Genomic DNA, 7,625 nt, shown 5'->3' on the forward strand with positions numbered 1-7,625 from the left:
TTCAACAAAACTTAGTTGCACGGCCAGCCACAATAGCTGAAAAGACATGACTAAGACAGATTGATCATTTAGTTGAGTTCAGTTATTAAGGAAGATAGTAAAAGTGTATATTAGAAAGCTCTTCACCCAAATGGGGATCTTTGTTTCTTCTCCTCACTTTGTCTTCCCTCATGGGAAAGAGGTCTTTTAGCATCTGCACATATCAGAATTATGCCATGCAGGGAGAGGCAAGCAATAATAGGAAGAGAGATTTATGTTTTCCTTGGAGATGCTCTATTTTTGGCAATGCTAGCAATAAAGTATGAGATTATGAGATAATGCAAAATATCCTGGTGTGAAGTGAGTGAAAACATAAATGGAGGAGAGAAAATGAAGAAGGATGGGAAGGGGTTGGGGGTCATTAGGAAGGGTTAGCAAACACCAGGGAACCAGCAAGATTAGGCAGATGGAAAAATACAACTTTTCTCTTCTTCAAGATGCTGTGAGACCAAATCCCTCTATTGCACACTGAGCTTGAGCACCTCCTCAGCTATTACCTGGTAATCCCAGACTTGCAAATAAATAAAAGGATCAATGAATGGCTAGTGGTCTTGTTGAGTGAAATTTGCCGACAACCCAGCAGTACAAGAGGAATCAGTTGCTTCATTCACTTGAAAAGGATTCAAACAATTCACAAGTTTTGGCAATCACATTTATTATTTCCATTTTTTTTCAAATAATTACCACTTTGTCTTAATGTTTTTCAGCATGACACATGTAAATACCACTTTTCTTTCAAATATTTGGTTAAGAGCCCTTCAGAACTACCTGTCTCAGCCCTTTGGATGAGCAAAACAATACAGAATTTGTTAGTGTACAATTCCGGTTGATGTCTTTTTGTTGTTGTTGTTTCTATTTCAAGTCTTTATTTTTTACTGGTCCTGACCAGCATGCCTTCATTTTCTAAATTACCTTAAAACCACAGTGATGCATGCTAGGGAGTTTTCTCAATATGATCAAAGGTCTAGGAAGAATAAAATCATCTCAGGTGTTGGTCAATTAAGAAATGAAGATGTTAGCTATGGTTGGGTATATCAGATCTAAGACCAGCTCTGAGAGTCATCCTTGTGTCCAAGAAAACTACAGTTTATGTTCTGTCTCATAAATTTTTGTTTCTCCTTGAACCTTCAGGGTATTCAAAAAATACTGACTGGTGATACTTTGAACTGTAGGCTGAAAGGTTCAATAAAAGAGAATTTAAAGATCTTTTATAAGAAGGCCTCACATATTTATAGGGGCAAATGGGACTTCCTCACTTGCCATAAATGTATTAACATTCAATCACAGATGCTGGTATGAAACTGGATTTCAAATGTTACTGGTAAGACGGGGAGAAAGGAAGTGGGGGAGAGAGAGTAGTGTCCTCAAGTTCATAGGATGAACTGGTTTAAAAAAAATGATGAAAATACCCTAGAATGGTTCATCTATTACCTATTATTTTAAAATACTTAAATTAAAAAACTCCCCATTGTGTTCCTTAAGATACTAATTTCTTCAGATGTTAGAAGTGTTCCCATAAATTGGAAAATAATCACCTCAAGGATATATAAAATGCACATTAGTATGTTAAAACATCGACACCTGGGTGCCTCAGCAGTTAGAATGTTAAAACCTCTGTTATATTCTTCAGGAAAGAAGTGGATTTATACTAACTTAGGATTTCTCTAATATATGTATTTTAAAAATTTCACTCTTCTGTTATTGTTGTTTTGCAGTTACTAGTATTTTGGGAAACTTAGTATAACATAGAATACAACACAAGAAAAACTAAATTCATTTAACAAGATTGTCACCAATATCACAACAACTGGTATGAGGATATCATAAAACAAAATGTCATTTCATTATAATTGTTTTCTAAAGTTCTGACTGGTTAATATTAATATAAATTATCAAAATAGCATCTAGCTTTCTTGAAAGGGAGATTCTAGGATCAAAATGTAATCATTCCCTGGGCCAGTCCATGACCTTTGCTATGGAAAAAGTCAATAAGATGACAGTCTGCACTTTAACCATGCACTTTTCAAGTATATGAGTACAAATATAATGTTATCACCAATTCTTGCACTACATATTCTAATATGAATTTTAATTTTTCTCTCCCCACACATATTATTTCCCTTACTATTTTGTTTCATGTTGCTTTCACTTACGTTATTTTTCCATGAGAATAAATCTTCCTATCCTATTTTTCCCTAAAAATGATACAATATTTGTTTGAATTTCAGAAATAATTCAAGCCAATAAGGAAGCTGATTTGACATTAACGTCACATGACTATCTCTTGACATATACATGGCTATTTTGCAAATAGTCCCTTAAGAGAAAAGAAAGTCATAATACCTTTTTATGCATTGGTTTTACTTTTTCTTATTTTTATACAGCATCTAAATTTTGCTAGCTATTGTAGCTTATGCTGTTTATTTTTTTTTAAGTCAGATGGATTTATGTTGATTTTGGAAATACCAATCTTATTTCTCACAAAACCAAGAGATCAAGCTAGTATGTGATGACAATCACACTTCAAAGATAACAAAATCTCTTAGAACTGGAATTCCTTGAAACAAACTGAAAATATATGCAACAAACAGAAAAAAACAAAAGTGTAAAAACAATCTAAGTAAAAATCTAGCTAATGATTCTAGTCTCTAAATGAGTCCCAAATGGTTTAAAAAAGTATAACTTTGATGAAAATACAGGTTCATCATTGTTTATTCCTTTTCTTAAAAACCTAATACGTACACTAGTAAAGAGAGGTGTGAAGAAGAGTTGTATTTGCTAAATAACCAGCCATATGATGTGAACCTACTGTAGCTAAGCTGTTCTTGATTTCAAGTAGTAATAACCCCAACGGCTTTAGTACTCAAAGGCCATAAATGCAACTAAAATGCAGAGGTGGGTAGATTCACTAGTTGTAGTAGGGTCCAGCATCATCAGGTTTTTGCTCTGTTTCTCTGTGGTTCTCTTCAGCTGCCCTCCCTCCTGTCACTGCCAGCAGCCTCCCAGCCTCTCATGGTTTTCTCATGGACCACAAGAGGGTGGATTTAACCATCAAAATAAATACATACATTGAAGTCCTGCATTTGCCAAGGTCTCTCAAGTTAAAGCACATGGCTGTAACCTAACAGCAAATGGATAAAATGATCCCTACAATACTCTCCGTATTGTTCAGAATGCTTGTGAAATCAAATGCGGCAAGTGGTGATGGGATTCTTTTGTTCTTTCATTCATCCGCTCATTCATTTATACAAGAAATATTTATTAAGAGCTTGTTATGTGCCCGACACTGTTATAGACACTGAGGATATAGCAGTAAAACAGAACTAAAAAGCCCCACATATGTTTATAGAGCTCACATCCTGCTGGAGGGGCAGTCGTTAAATAGGTATATAATGCAATTTCAAATAGTAACAAGAGCTGTAAAGATAAATCAACTGAAGACAAGAGATAGAGACAGACTCGGGTATTTTTTGTTTGTTTGTTTGTTTGTTTGTTTGTTTTTTCATGGAATAATCAGGGACAGGCTTTCTGCAGAGACCTACATGAAAAAGAAATGCAAATCAAGGAGAAAGCATTCCAGAGGGGAAAGAACAGGGAGTGAGGCAAGAAAATTGCTTGATTTGAGTTTCAGCAGAGCCAGTATAGCTGTCACATAATAGAGGATAGAAAGAGGGGTAAGGAATAAGGCCAGGGAGGGAGCTAGGAGTCAAAACAAAGTTTGGCAGAACAATTTTGGAGGACCCGGAGCAGGATACAGCATGATTTGGATGTACACTTTAAAAACCTTGCCCATGCTGCTTTTGGGAAACTGAATGTTAGAGGGCTCAGGGTGGAACTTGAAAATGTCGTTTCAAGAAACGTTTGCAACGTTATAGGCTGGAGGTAGTTCCTTAGACTAGTGCACCATTGGTGACAGCAATGAGATCTGGTGGAAATCAGAATATACTCTGTTTCATTTTTTAGGAATCAGAATTATTCTTGAGGTCACAGTAAATCCAATAGATTTTGAGAAATGTCATATGGTAAATAGACTTCAATGGAGATATCACCCTAAACAAAACTATGCGATTCCGTCTCCTTTTTAGCAGACTAGAGAGCAGATACATTGTGAGGTCTCTTTTTTTTTTCTATTACAATGTTTGACCCTAAAGTTCCATCTTGGAAAGTGTTCCTTAAATGTTCGTTTCCAAACTGTGTTACTAAAGTCGGAGCATTGATGCTATGCAACAGGACTGACACAAATTCACTTAGCAGCTCACTTAGCTCACTTAGCAGCTTTAAAACTTTGGACAAATTTCTTGACTTCTATGATTCAATGCCCTCATTTCCAGATTCAAGACAGTAAAACATAACTCAATAGATTGTCTCAAGTAGCAAGTGAGGATGTGAATCACTAAGCACGCTCCCTACCTAGCATCAGCAACAATGCAACACATATTTATTCACTTTCTCCTTTTTAAATAATTATCCGTAGACTTTAGATGTCATGAGAAATTTTTCTATATGAGCACAACATGAATCACTGCCAAGATTTTGATGCCCAGCTGGTTTTTAAAGGAGAAAGTGGTCTTAATGACATGCTCAGTGGTCCAACAATGTTCTAGCAGAGGCTCTTGGAATAAGACGTGACTATGCCATGGAAATAAAGAAAAAAGATCTTCATGTGCTGGGAATTTGTCCATTCTAGGCATAGATAATTTTCCTTTGGCAGAAGGCCTAAATGTTTACTGGCTTTTGCTTTCTATTCTTTGAAAAAGAGAAAAATAATTTTTTTCCCAGGAAAATTTTAAGTTCCCAGAGCTATCTGTCAAGATTTTGAGTAGACAAACTTTATTATAATTTAACTGGGTATTCTGTGACCTTCAGCTGTCACTAAATAAAATCACTAATCTCCTTGACTTTTTCAAAGCTGTGCATTTTATTCAAATTCATGTATGATAATATAATACATGTTCATTTGAAAAGAAAATGGGCTGCTTTTTAAAATTTGTAATGGTAAACTAAACCAAGCTTAACTCCTGTTATGTGCCTTGATGTCTATTTGTTATGGTATTTGATTCTAAGAAATATACTCTATGCAAAAGTGCAAAAACAAGATAACGAGACTCTCAAAATTATTACTGGGAAGGATAGAAATGTAGGAATAAGTTTTGACAGAGTACCATGGAAGTTCACATAAACATAGGAACGATCTGTTGCAATCTAACAACTTCAGTGCTTGCATGGTCAGTCAAGTACCTTGATCCTTTTCTGATCAAAGTCAACCTAAAACCTACTGTATCCAGACTTTTCCCATATCCACCGTTGCTATTGCTACTAATTTGCTCTCAGTTGGAGTAGGACTCACTTGGACAACTGTCTCTTAACTATCCTATTCCTCTTTCCTATGTCACTCTAGACTAACCTTCCTGAATCACAAATCTGATTATGGTCAGGTGTCTGCTCACAAACTTTGTGGGGCTAACTACTGCCCACCACACAGTTGGAGAGGAACAGAATTTGCCACTCCAAAATATGCTTCCTTGGTATAAGGATTATTTTAGGCTGATTATTTTTTTTAATATTTTATATATTCATTCATGAGAGACATACAGAGAGAGAGAGGCAGAGACACAAGCAGAGGGAGAAGCAGGCTCCATGCAGGGAGCCCGACGTGGGACTGGATCCCTCGGACAACAGGATCACGACCAGGGCCGCAGGCAGCGCTAAACCGCTGAGCCACCGGGGCTGCCCTAGGCTGATTATTTTTAAGAAATGGGAGAGATAAGAGAAGCTCTGAAAACCCAGTAGAAGTTACTGTTCTATAAGGGAAACTGACATTTGTAAGGGGGAATTTCCATTTCTAAGGGCATCTCCCTCTTTGTTCTAGGAGAAGAGAGATGGTTAAAACTCTAGAAATCCTTATCAATCAATTACAGAAAAGTCTCAGCCCAGAACCTAGAAGGGTGGAGGGAAAATGAGTTTTCCTCCCCATATAGACAAATTTTTAGACTGATGTTCAGAACTTTGGGAATGTGGCTTCAGTCTTTCCAGTATTTTCTTCCACTCATTTATGGAGGCCTACACTTGTAGTTGCAGTTCCAATCACCAACTTTCCCATTCCAACACGTATAAGTAGATTCCCTCTTCTCAGACTCCACTATCATGTGCAGTTCCCTTTGGGCACCTATCTCACTGCATATTTTATCATTGATTATTGGGGGGCACTTTGAAACTGATTCAAACTATTTTTGACAGTTTTAAGGTCCTCTCTTGTCTTTCTCCTCTTCCTACCAAGTGAAATCTACAACTTGGCTGGAGATGGGCAGTGGCAGCAGTGGGACTGCTCCTTTCAGTGTGTGATGACTAAAGGATACTTTAAATGGGTCTTTTTTCATGAAAAAGTAAACTATCATCCTGTTTTGGAATAAGGGATTTGTCTATAGGGATTAAGTTGCTCAGTATGATAATAAGAGGATTTTTGTCTATTATTAGCTGAATTGTGATGCTAGAGATGGTAAAGACGCAGGTGATAGTCCTGATGATGACTATGAGATCAGATAACTCTAGGATATCAGGGCCTACGCGTTGAGTCTGGACATGCTTTTAGGGATATTCATATTAGAAGAAGAAAAAAATTCCCTTGAAGTTCATCAGAAGGCGGAGGGGACAAGATGAAGACCAGAAGAGATCTCTAGCTTCTGGGGAAGAGGACATGGATTCCAGCAGCAGTCATTCAAATACTCAATTTTTACCTCTTTTTGTCTTCATTTTAATATATTAACCTATGCATTTAACAGGTAATTTTTATGGACCTACCTTTTGCCATATACTCTAGGTGCTGGGGTGGTGATCACAGATTGGGAAGCTAGTGGGACTAAAGATCCAAGCTGCTCACTCACATAAGGCCTCTTCAAAAAGGATTTTAATATAATTACATGTTTCTAAAAATCTGGCAATATAAGAAAGTTTAACTACAATCAGTTAAGAACTATTCTTTTCATTTCTATCTCCACTTCATCTTATTTCCTAACCCATCATTGGCTTTAGAGTGACAACTATCATTTGGGGAATCTAATTAAAGCAAGGTTGAATTGAGAAGGCACGTTTAGTTTGGGATTAATGGAATATATTTTACAGTTCATAATCATCTCCATGTAGATTAAGTTATAGTTAAATTATCACTAGCATTCTGGGAGGAGGAATGACGGCCAGGAATACCCGAGACATTGACCCTAAATGATACTTCCGCTTAGATGATGTAGCTACTGATAGATCTAAACAATCATCAAGCAGGTCTGAGGGGTTGAGATAAAAATGAGACTAGGAAACATTCCTTGACAAGGACCCCGTACGAGTGAAAAGTAGGAACTGGGAAGAAGATTGTCCTGAGAGACGTGCCTGTGATTTGGACTAGTTGCAACTGAGACCCCTTGTCTGACTACAGAACCCACAACCGCCTGGGCAATAATTTGTTCCACCTGACAGGGAATTTCATCTACGACAGGTTAAGGCAGTGCCGTAAGCACAAGAGTCATTTTTTTGGCAGCATATTGATGCCAAACTTTTTGCCATCATTTTGATGACAGTTTCTGGCAGGTTGTACT

This window comes from Canis lupus, chromosome 23, assembly GCF_048164855.1.
Source record: "Canis lupus baileyi chromosome 23, mCanLup2.hap1, whole genome shotgun sequence".
Taxonomy (NCBI): Eukaryota; Metazoa; Chordata; class Mammalia; order Carnivora; family Canidae; genus Canis; species Canis lupus.